Source organism: Tachypleus tridentatus, chromosome 10 (assembly GCF_004210375.1).
Source record: "Tachypleus tridentatus isolate NWPU-2018 chromosome 10, ASM421037v1, whole genome shotgun sequence".
In the NCBI taxonomy this organism is placed as follows: Eukaryota; Metazoa; Arthropoda; class Merostomata; order Xiphosura; family Limulidae; genus Tachypleus; species Tachypleus tridentatus.
Genome location: NC_134834.1, coordinates 15,236,550 through 15,249,812, shown reverse-complemented (window position 1 = coordinate 15,249,812; position 13,263 = coordinate 15,236,550).

Genomic DNA, 13,263 nt, shown 5'->3' with positions numbered 1-13,263 from the left:
TAAACAAATATAAATACCATAAATCCTCACTTTTACAGTTTTCTTGTATAATATAATTTACAACCAACAAAACATGTCGACCTATTTGAAGTAACATGGGCGCGAACTGGTTTTGCAGCAAGTCTGGATTTTGTAGCTCATGAGCTAAATTCGAATATTTACCATAACACTGAATATCTCTCGCATTTTAAGCTGTAGGTGCGTTATTGGAGTGATAGTAAATCGTTTAGCATTTTATGGTAACTAATGTTACAAATCACACTCTATATTTTCCTAAAGTTAGCTCAAACTCTTTCATTATTATCAGGAAATAGTGTAGTAATGATCAAATTATCCAGATATTGTGCCAATCATAATTTCTAGCCACGGATCACAGGAAGGCAACTATTTTCTACCCTATACCTTATTATTATTAGTCCTTTCGTATCGTCCCTTATACAATGGCACATTACTAGACCCGGCATGGCGTACTAACCCGGTGGTTAAGGCGTTCGACTCGTAATCTGAGGGTCGCGGGTTCGAATTCCCGTCGCACCAAACATGCTCGCCCTTTCAGCCGTGAGGGCGTTATAATGTGACGGTCAATCCCAAAATTCGTTGGTAAAAGAGTAGCCCAAGAGTTGGCGGTGGGTGGTGATGACTAGCTGCCTTCCCTTTAGTCTTACACTGCTAAATTAGGGACGGCTAGCGCAGATAACCCTGGTGTAGCTTTGCGCGAAATTAAAATAACAAACAAACAAGCTCAACACTAAGTCTGACGGTTTACATTGCTTAAAATCGAGTTTCATGTAGTCTATTGTGTAACTTTGTGCTTAATAAAAATCACCGTTTTTATGATAGTTGTTTTTATTTTTAACATCGTGTACCCAATCTAAATTTTAACAGTTCTTTTACTGCTATCCTACTTACCACATCTGATTTAATGGGTTATGTGTATGATTACATTTTGTAATTAAATTAAAAGGATCATTGACCTATTGTCAGATGACATTTTGTGATTATGACCATATTTTGCACTTACAATCGTGCGTTATCTTGTGATAACGAATATATTGTCAATCGTCATGCATGACCTGAAACTTTTTATAACAACGGAGATAAAGAAACTAGTAATAATATTTACTTTTCTTGTTAAGATATAAAAGAGGCAGGATGCAATGTCGTAAAGGTGGTGTTAATGTGTCTGCAGCTATATTAACAATAGTAAGCAATGCTTTTCTTTGTTTTAAGCCCGCTTTCCCAAACCTACAACATGGAGCAATAACTAATTTGACTTAAATAATATATATAACAGTAAAATGTGTGTCTGTCACGTTCTGTATCTCCTTAACAGTTATTAGTAGAAGTATATATATATATATTAAAATATAACTTGTTATTTTAACTCAGAAACAAGCCGAAACAAAAACAAATCAAACTAATGATGTATTGTGAAAGTATAATTAAGCCTAGGGAGCTGTTTATAGTAATTACATTGCTGAAAATGTTATAAAATGTAATAGCAAAATATGTCTCATATGTCGAGAAATAGAACCTTATTTCTTTATTTTTTATTATTTCTAACTTTTATTTCAATTAATTCTTTACTTTAGAGAACAGTCACCTTTCTAGAACTGTCTGCAGGCAGTGACGGGTGATATAGATATGGGACGTTGTGGGCTTGAACACCTACGTTTCCCTCTCCTAATTTCTATTTCTACATATATTGCTACCCTTTTATTTCTTATGTGAAACTGACGAATTGAGATTGAGATTGATAGACGGTGTACCCCCACCGCTATGTAGATCCTACTTCCGCAGTCACCTCCAAAACTTAGGATACATTTTATAATCCCACACTGTAGTTTGTACTCTGGGATCTTTTTAGTTGATTCAGCGTTTTTGTTTGATTTGTTTTTGCTTCGGCTTGTTTTTGAGTTAAAATAACAAATTATATAACTAACCAGAGGTTTGGATTTGCTGTTTTTAACACAGTCCTTTCTTATGAGTTTATTTATTCAGCTTCGCTAAAGTATAAATTAAAATACTTATTTTTAAGAGTACAGCACAGAAAAAATAGTCACTTTTTGGAACTCCTGAAATTTCATATTAATGTCAAAACCAATTCGTTACTCTGTGTATGATAAAAAGAAAATATGTGTATGGGGAGGGAAAATTCATGAAATATATAAATAATTAATAATTAATAAATAAATATTATTCTCTGTCGACTGATTGAAAAAAAAAAATTTCCAGGTCAGGAGCATTAATGATAAAAAAAAAGCTAATTAAAAGATTTAGATGTTCGAGAATATATTTGTTGTTATCTGGTTTATATATACATATATCGTGTGGTGGTGTTTCTTTCGCCCAGTAAAATAACAAGGAGAGGTGGCATCAAGCGGAAGAAAAAAATCCTCACGTTCACTCAGCCTTTAATTTGAATAGCTGTAACAAGTGCAAACTTTTTTTTTGCCAACAGTGCATAACAGTCAATTTATATTGTTTAAAAACAAATGCAATGCAAATTTTATCTTTTGAAATGACGCATGAAGGAAAACAAAAGTTGTAAATGGTTCACCAGGGAAATCCTGTTTCACACATACGGGACAGGTTTGACTGCAACATTTAATATTTATTGATTATTATTTGTAGGAAAATTACCTTTGAATTGTTTCAATAGAATCTACTAGTTTGTTTTTTTAATTTCCTAGTAGTTTAAAAAGTTAAAAATTCTGTCCACACTTGCAGTTTTACTAATGAACACATTTAAAATTATTATATTTATAATAATTTGTTTATATTTTAACACAACGGCCCGGCATGGCCAAGCGCGTTAAGGCATTCGACTCATAATCTGAGGGTCGCGGGTTCGAATCCCAGTCGCACTAAACATGCTCGCCCCTTTCAGCCGTGAGGGGGGCGTTATAATGTGATAGCTAATCCCACTATTCTTTGGTAAAAGAGTAACCCCAGAGTTGGTGGTGGGTAGTGATGACTATCTGCTTTCCCTCTAGTCTTATACTGCTAAATTAGGGACGACTAGCGCAGATAACCCTCGAATAGCTTTTCGCGAAATTCAAAACAAACAAACTTAACACAATAATTAAGTACCTGCGCAATATTCGCAATGGGTATCAAACCTGAAATTTCAAGCTTTTTTCTCTGACAAATCCGAAACGTCTTTGTTTTTTTAATATGCTGAATACTGTATAGCTTTATCAACTTGAAACAGTAAAACTAAGGTCCAAGGATATTTGACGCTAAACGCTACGATAGTTATAGATCAAATATTTTGTTTTGAAACTAAGATAGTCCATTGGTCACATTGGTTATCGAGACATTTGAGTTTGACTTTAAATAACTTTTTAAAGATCTCAATGAAAAAAATCCGATTAGATGTTTGTGCTTATTGAACCATATTACAAATTAAAATCCAATACCTAAAATCATTCAAAAAATATCGTTTACGTCAAAGAAATTTTTGTATGAAATAAGTTTGTTTGTTTTAGAATCTCGCGCAAAGCTACACGAGAGCTATCTGCACTAGTCGTCCCTAAGTTAGTAGTGTAAGACTAGAGGGAAGGCAGCTAGTCATCACCACCCACCGCCAACTCTTGGGCTACTATTTTACCAACGAATAGTGGGATTGACCGTCACATTATAACGCCCCCACGACTGAAAGGGCGAGCATGTTTGGCGCGACCGGGATGCGAACCAGCGACCCTCAGATTACGAGTCGCACGCCTTAACACGCTTGGCCATGCCGGGCCAGAATTTGAACAAATTGTGGGTAGAGATGTTTTGAAACAATGGATCTGACACGAAAGAGGAAGAAGAAGACACGAAAAATAACATAGAATAAAGTAAATATGAGCTAACCCTTGTTGTCTGTTATTAGTATGGTACTCAAACTGTGTTATTGTGTTTTCTTTGTAATTCTGTACCCACATCCCTATGTTTATAACATGTTATCGTTGGATGTAACTGATATTTCAAACCGTCGGTACTTAGTGAAACTCCATAATTGCATAACTTAGTGTACAATGAAGCTAACTGCACGTTTCACAAATAGTTTCTTTATTACACGATCATGGGTTTACCAATACGAGCATCATCGGGTACCAGGGAAAACAATAACTTGTTTTCGACGATGAAGAACAAATTGAGACTCAAAAGTTAATCATAAGGAAAACGTAAATTTTGATTTAATATAAAACATCAACAGATATTGTTTTATTAGTAGTAGTAAGGATGTATCAGAATTCCACTGATTGTTCTATTATAATGAACATGGTTTATTATGTTTTGACTGTCTAGAAATCTTTGAAGACTACTCCATCTTATGTACTAGGACAGAAGAACCCTCTGATATTTCTTCTTGTGGGGTTCTCTCGGTGCGAAATAATTTTCTGGTGCATTAATTTAAGTGATAACCAAATGTAAAACGTAATATTATCGAAGAGACATATGTATTTTTAAAAAAATGTAAACAAATGAATACCTTCTACAACGTGATGTGACGAAAGCGACATCTAGGTATTTAAAGATGATATAATAAAAACGACATATTGATGCAATAATAATGGAAGGTAACGAAAACAACGTCTACAAATGTTATGAGGTCATAACAGCTATTAAAGTAATGTTTATTTAAAGAGGAGGCATTGAGAACGATAGTTGCCAATTCGCAACATAACGTGATGGTAGTGTCATCTATCGGTTTAAAAAGAATATAGAAAAAGTATAATGACAAAAGATATATATATATATAGGTATTTAGGGTAAAAATATAAAACGAAGTAGAACTACAGCGCCATTTATTAATGTTAATGGAGAAAATATTTGCCTTTTGAAATAACGTTGAATACAATAGTTTTAAATATCCTGGCAATGAATGAAATATACTTTCGTGTCGTGTTACATCTGAAAGTACCGAACTCAGTTATAACTCTTACTATCTCAAACAATGCCTGGACACATCGTGTTCTGGAGGTAATAAGCCTCTTTTGAAATGAAAAGTTAAAATAAATCTCATATTTGTTTCAAAATGATTGAATTTGCTTATTTATCTAGTTATTAAAATAATTACACTCATAATGATAAAATGGTTAGTTAGTAACCTCCACAGCTAACCAAGAAGAAATAACCTAGAAACCTCAAATTTTGCACACAAATACTAACTAGACCCTGAGGGTGTGCACTTAAGTATCATTATTTATTCACGTGCGTGCGCAGCTTTTTAATGAGATAAACTAGTGAAGAACTACGTAGAAAAGAACTGTTTCGTTATGTTACGATGATAAATCACAGACAAACAGATACGCATGAGGAAAGAACCTAAAAACCTGAGATTTAAAATACTAACTAAGTGTACCCTGAAGGTGTGTACCTGGGTATTATTATTTATTTTATTCAGGTGCGTGCGTATATTTTTAATTAGGTAAGTTAGCGAAAAAAAAAGAAAATAAATGGTTTCTTATATAACAACTTCTAGCATATAGAAAAACCAGTGCAGTTTGGTAACAATGTGATATACCAATGGTTTTTTAGTAACAATGTGATATACCAATGGCTTTTTATACCATATTACTTAGCAACAAAATTATGTAGATTATACTTTTATGACCCCTCACTCATGGCGTTTAGGGCGCACAATTCGCAATCTGAGGTACGCGGGTTCGAATCCCTGTCACACCAAACATGCTTGCCTTTTCAGCCGTGGGGGCGTTATAATGAGATGGTCAATCTCATCATTCGTTGGTAAAAGAGTTGGCGGTGGATGGTGATGAATAGCTGCCTTCCATCTAGTCTTACATTGCTAAATTAGGGATGACTAGCGCAGATAGCCGTCGTGTAGCTTTGTGCAACATTCAGAAACAAACAAACAAACAATTCTTATTGTTTTACTTTTGTATTACATGTAATGCTGACATGATGAAAGGTTAATATCCTTTTCTTTGTATTGTAGCCTGATGAAGGCTCTAGTAAGCAGTCCAAGGCTCACAAATAAGAGAACAGTATTTTAGCGTACAGAAAAGTTCGTATATTATTCTATGTATATTAATTTACGTACGTTATGTTTGGTTTGTTTTAAATTTTGCGCAAAGCTACATGAGGGCTATCTGTCCTAGCCGTCCCTAATCTAGCAGTATAAGACTAGAGGGAAGGTAGCTAGTCATCACCATCCACCGACAACTCTTGAGCTACTCTTTTACCAACGAATAGTGGGATTGACCGCCACATTATAACGCCTCTACGGCTGAAAGGGCGAGCATGTTTGGTGTGACGAGGAATCGAACCCGCGATCCTCGGATTATAGGTCGAGTGCCTCAATCACCTGGCCATGTAGGGCCGACCTACATTATGAGTATTATCAAAAGAAAACAGTAGTTTTGTGTCGTGTACCAAATTAATTCGAATGAATGAAAAACATCTGAATTCAAGTATGATTAGTTTATTAGGGTTAAGAGAAATTAAACATAGGAAACAGTTGTGTGAGAAAACACGTGATTCTCTAATTACAGGACGGCTACGAACAGTATCCATTACCACCGAAACAAACAAGCAACGTTCACTGACCCTTGTTTAGTTTCGTCGCTCTCTGTCCGAGACGCTTATGCACGTGGGTCGCACTTGAGGGGGTTAAGTCACGGTGACCTTGGCTTTCGAAACGCTGGTTTTGAGTTCGACACCTATAAATTGATCTGTGAGTATATATTTTGTTCTACTACAATAATAACACGTTGTGACAGGCGTTCCCAGAGAAGAAATAGTTGCCGAAAGATGATCACTGTCTGATAAAAAAAACAAAACAATCAAACGAACCAAATAGGTGGCGCCGTCTTTTTGATTAAAAAACAACTACTCAAAAACATTTATATATTTTATTGTGTAGCATAGCGCTTAAAACCAACCATATCAAAACACAGTTTGATTCATTGTAGTCCCGGCATGGCCAGGTGGTTAAAGCTCTCGACTCGTAATCCGAGGGTCGTGGGTTCGATTCCCCATCACACCAAACATGCTCGCCCTTTCAGCTGTGGGGGCGTTATAATGTGACGGTCAATCCCACTATTCGCTGGTGTAAGAGTAGCTCAAGAGTTGGCGGTGGGTGGTGATGACTAGCTGCTTTCCCTCTAGTATCACACTGCTAAATTAGGGACGGCTAGCGCAGATAGCCCTTGAGTAGCTTTGCGCGAAATTCAAAAACAAACAAACAAACTTATTAATATTCCGAATATTTATCCGACTGAGAAGTTATTCCTTTTTGAATTAAACAAATGATTGCGACTTTTAAAACCTAATTAATTTCAACCAGAAAATATTTGATTCAGATCATAAAAACTCTTTTTTGGAATTACTGAAAAAAATCGCTTTGATTGACTTGGTACAACGTATTTTCAAGGCTATGTAGTATTTTGATGCAATAAAATTTACTTGAATCACGGTTATTTGAAAAGAGCAAAATATGTGGATATTACATTTACACTTTTCACACTTTTTTGCGATCTAGCGAATTAGCTAAAAAAATTATATTTAGGCCTACTTTACGTTTACTGTTATTAAAATTTTATTTCGTTTTAACCATAATTAAAAGAATAATAATTATTTTCCAATATCAGTCAGATGTGTTTTGTATATATATATATATGCACATCTGAAACACTGAATTGTTGGTTTTACACTTATAATGTCAACACTATTGTTTTTACGTATATTACGTAACGATTAACAACGTATTAGTGCTAATTACCGTATGAATCCTGACCTGTGTACGAGGTAATAGTGTTTATTTACTGAACCTACAGTAAGTAATTTAAACTGAGATGGCCCAGTATGGCCAAACGTGTTAAAGCGTTCGACTCGTAATCCGAGGATCGCGGGTTCGAATACCGGTCGCACCAAACATGCCCGCCCTTTCAGCCATGGATGCATTATAATGTGACGGTAAATCCCACTATTAGTTGGTAAAAGAGTAGCCCAAAAGTTGGCGGTGGGTGGTGATGGTTAACTGCATTCCTTCTAGTCTTAAACTGCTATATTAGGGACGGCTAGCGCAGATAGTCCTCGAGTAGCTTTGCGCGAAACTCAAAACAAACAAACAGATGTTAAACAGAGCAGTGGCATACTTATAAGTCCGATGAAAGGAGGATACCTTAGTGGTCCTCCTGGCCAACTCGTGAAAGATCCTCCAGTCAGGTATACAAAATTAATACATTTTGTGACCGAGAACTCATCTATAAACACTTACAGCACATGTAAGGCACGTCTATAAACAGAGTAGATGTAGCTATCTTTGAGTCCCCTCTAGCTGTTGTCTTCTAGAGTATTGCGGAACCAATAAACTATTGGATTAATCTACTATTATAGAGGAGTTTGGTCTCTCGTTCTTATAACGCTAACAACGGGATGCAAACCATAAACCCGTGAATTCAAATGCAGCCCAAAACGCTAACCACTAGACCATGCCAATCTAGGGTTAAATGATAAGTGGATTAACATTTGAAGATAACATGGATATTAGGAATAACCTATAAAATCCAAAAGCTTAACCATAGATAGCCCTCGAGTAGCTTTGTGCGGAATTCAAAACAAACAAACAAGCTTAACCATACATTCCGAGTGGATCCAACTGACTTTTTTAAACATTGTTTATGCACCAAGTTACTTATAGGTACATTACTTTGTATGTTTGTTTGTTGAATCTTCGTGCAAAGCTATTTGACGAATATCCACGCTAAACGTCCCTAATTTACAAGTGATACACCAGTTAGTCAACCAATAACGCAGAGTTAATTGGCTACTTTTATCTCACAGAATCTAATTGTCACCCTAACAAACCTCTCGCTGTTCCAAAGTGAGACGCTCGATTTTTCTTTATTGGCGGTAACAAGATTCGAATACGAAGTCCAGCAAATTAACCATTAATCCACTGTCGATCCTCGTTAATAGGACAAACTGAAACTAAGCCGTTGAACTAACAAGGTTTATTTCGGTGTTGTCGTTATTAGCGATTCTACATTTCGGAAGAGAGAGTTCGATAAATTGTCAACATAAAGAATAGAGTAATAATTAAACTCTACACAGATCACAGAATAGAAACTCTGGAAAAGTTTTGCCATTCGCTAATTCAGAAGATCCTAATAAGTTGTTGTTAAGAAGTCCTGGATATCCCGTTCATACCCTCAATTATCAAACTCCGTTTTTGTACATTTTAGTTTCATCGTTGTAATGATGGTGATTCGTAACACCAGTATGATTAACTACATCTAACTGATTAATCTCCTGATTAAGGAAAGAGGGCGCTCGTAATCGAGTTCTGAGCAGAAGCAAGTTGGCTATCACAAAACTCCTATTCGTTGATGGAAAGTGTTATAACAACAGCGGTGGGTTTACTACAAGGAAAACTCTAACGTGCCGGAAAATAGTTTGTGGATAATAAAGTTTACTGGACAGATTTACTTGTTTGTACAGGTCGGTAAATAAAACGATACAAGAGGGACATTCAGAAGGACGAAATACTTCCCTGTCCGCACGATAAATATTAGTAAACAGGGGAAGACAGATAATATATTGTATGCTTCCTGCTATCGGTGACTCATTTTCACGATAGGGGCGTGTAACACACTTGAAATATGGCAGCTTGGAACAAGTTACTTCGAACGTTAAAATGTTGTAACAACTGGTTCTCCTCGCACAGTAACTCATTTATTTTCGTTTGGTCATCTTCTAGTTTGGCCCCCCTAGTGGCTCAGCGGTATGTCTGCGGAATTACAACGCTACAAACCGGGTTTCGATACCCGTGGTGGGCAGAACACAGATAGCCCATTGTGTAGCTTTGTGCTTAATTTAAAAACAACAACAACTTCTAGTTTGGGGTCAGCCATTATTTTTGTGAACCCAAAATGTTAACACCCTGGTGACCAGCACAGACGGTATCCATATAGAACGAGTGCGTTCTGCCACAGGGAGTGGAACTCGCATGCAAACCAACAGGCCATGTAATGCCCTAACCACAAGACCATGCTAGGCCCGAACAACCAGATCATGCCAGACCATAGCTACCAGGCCATGCTAGGTACTAACTACCAGGCCAAGTTAGGCCATAGCCGCCAGGCTATGCTAAGCTCTAACTACCAGACCATAGCAGACCGTAAGCACCAGACCAAACCAGGCTCTAACAACCAGGTTATACCAGGCTCTAACCACCAGGCCATACCAGACCCTAACCACAAGACCATACCAGGCTCTAACCACCAGATCATAAAAGACCCTAACCACCAGACCATACTAGACCCTAACCACCAGGCCATACTAGACCCTAACCACCAGGCCATACTAGACCCTAACCACCAGACCAACTTTCCACCAGACCATACTAGACCCTAACCACCAGGCCATGTCAGGCCCAACTTTCTTCTTCTTCTTCATTTCTTTAAATAATAATAACTGAGTTCAGAAAACTGATGAAAAGTGACGGTTTGAAATTAACATTTGTTTTTAACGTCTGTTTTAACATTTGTGTTTTAACATCTGTTTTAACATTTGTTTTTAACATCTGTTTTAACATTTGTGTTTTAACATCTGTTTTAACATTTGTGTTTTAACATCTGTTTTAACATTTGTGTTTTAACATCTGTTTTAACATTTGTGTTTTAACATCTGTTTTAACATTTGTTTTTTAACATCTGTTTTAACATTTGTGTTTTAACATCTGTTTTAACATTTGTGTTTTAACATCTGTTTTAACATTTGTGTTTTTAACATCTGTTTTAACATTTGTGTTTTAACATCTGTTTTAACATCTGTTTTAACATTTGTGTTTTAACATCTGTTTTAACATTTGTGTTTTAACATTTGTGTTTTAACATTTGTTTTAACATTTGTGTTTTAACATCTGTTTTAACATTTGTTTTAACGAGCTGGCACGATGAAGCTCGTGGAGTCAGGGGGAAAATTCATGTAGTAATCGAGGATTTTGTTAGTTATAATGTGGAAGGGCTACCCATGAAAACTAAAACCAAAACCTTTGTTTCTTTCAGAATATTTCCTTACCAGTCTGATTCTCTTGGGTTACGTTTTAGTCATCTCGCTTTTTTGTTGCGGTTGCTGAAAAAAATCACAGTTTGTTCATATTTTTTGCGTTTGTTTTGTTTTTCCGATATTCGCCCGAAGCTTCTCAAGGGCTATCCACGTTGGTCATCCTTAATTGTAAACTAGTAGACTAGGTCAGAGCTCAGCAATCGGTGTCTACTTGTTGTTAAGCACTAGGTTACACAACGTGCTAACTGTGTCGTGTCCATCACTGGTATCAAAACCCGGATTTTAGCGTTATAAGCTTACAGCCTTGCCACTGACCCACGGGAGGGTGGACGCATACCTTAAGAACAAAGAAAGTCAAGGTTTAATTTTGGTGAGTTTCTTTACTGAGACCATGTGCTACCATTCCTAATTTCGACTACAAGGAAGTAAACCGACTGGTAACACCCGCCGCCAGCTGACAAATAGCGGAACTGGTCGTAACATTATAGCATAGCACGGCTTAAAAAGTGACATGTTCAATACACTTGGCCCAGCATAGCCAGGTGGGGAACATTAATTTTTAATAAAAATACTTGGTTAGACATTCTTATTCTTCTTTACAAAAGGCTTATAATGTTTACTGTAGCTTGTCAAATTTCATGAAGATACGTAAATCGTAAGGCTCGGCATGGCCAGGTAACTAGAGCACACGATTCGTAACCTGAGGGTCGCGGGTTCGAATCCCCGTCACACCAAACATGCTCGCCCTTACAGCCGTGGGGGCGTTATAATGCACGGTTAATCCCGCTATTCGTTGGTAAAAGAGTAGCCGAAGAGTTGGCGGTGGGTGGTGATGACTAGCTGCCTTCCCTCTAGTCTTATACTGCTAACTTAGAGACGGCTAGTGCAGATAGCCGTCGTGCAGGTTTGCGCGAAATTCAAAACAAACCAATCCATACTAGTCGAAATCGAATAGTCTGAATAAGGTCCAACGCTTTAAGTAATAAAACAGCAGCTTAATATTCGATTATTTTCTAGACAACCGTTCGTTATATATCTGATTCGTCATCTCTTCTTGGGAATTATTCTGTTATTCACACACATACAGAGAGAGAGAGAGAATGCAAGTGTGGGATACAGAGACGTCGAGAAAACAGGTGCACGAAATAAGTAAGAATTTTGTCATTAATATTAATTACATTTACTGATAATAACAAGCAGGACTTTTAGGGTTACGTACAATAGCCATCGCTGTTCATTTGGTCGGTTGGATTGTTTTTGTTTGTTTCAAAAATCGCGTAAGCCTACACGAAGGCTATCTGCGCTAGCCGTCCCTAAGTTATCAGTATAAGACTAGTGGGAAGGCAACTAGTCATCATCACCCATCAACTCTTGGACTACACTTTTACCAACGAATAGTGGGATTAAACATACCATTATAACGCCCCCACAGCTGAAAGGGCGAGCATGTTTGATGCGACGGGGATTCGAACCCCGACTCTCAGTTTACGAGTCGAACGCCTTAACCCACCTGGCCGTGCCTTGCCAAGTGTATTGAACATGTCACTTTTTCAGCCGTGCTATGCTATAATATTACGGCCAGTTCCGCTATTTGTCAGCTGGCGGCGGGTGTTACCAGTCAATTTACTTCCTTGTAGTCGAAATTAGGGATGGTAGCACATGGTCTCAGTAAACAAACTCACCAAAATTAAACCTTGACTTTCTTTGTTCTTGAGGTATGCGCCCACCCTCCCATGGGTCAGTGGCAAGTCTGAAAGCTTATAACGCTAAAATCCGGGTTTTGATACCTGTGGTGGGCAGAGCACAGATAGCCCATTGGGTAGCGTTGTACTTGATTCTAAACAAAATAAATCAGTCACATATAAAACATAGTCAAACATACTTTCAATTTTCACTGTGAATGTTCTACAATAATCAAGAGCTTCCAAAAATGTATTCTCAAGACGGCTTGTTCGGGTATTGAAACTTTAATTAAAATAAAGCACAGAACAACGTTACTTAGGTCCTCTTCTCTTGTTCTCTTCTTTTTTTAATTAAAGTTGTAATACCCTTACCAGCCGTCTTTAGAATACATTAACTAGTGGAGCATTTTTCGTCTTTTAACTTAATATTACTCGAGGTATGTTATTAGAACGATGCAAAAGGAAAAAAAACAATTAGAAAAAATATGTTGTGGGTTTTTTTTTTGGAAATGTTGACGTCTGATCTGAAACAAAGTTACTTTGTTATCATATAGTT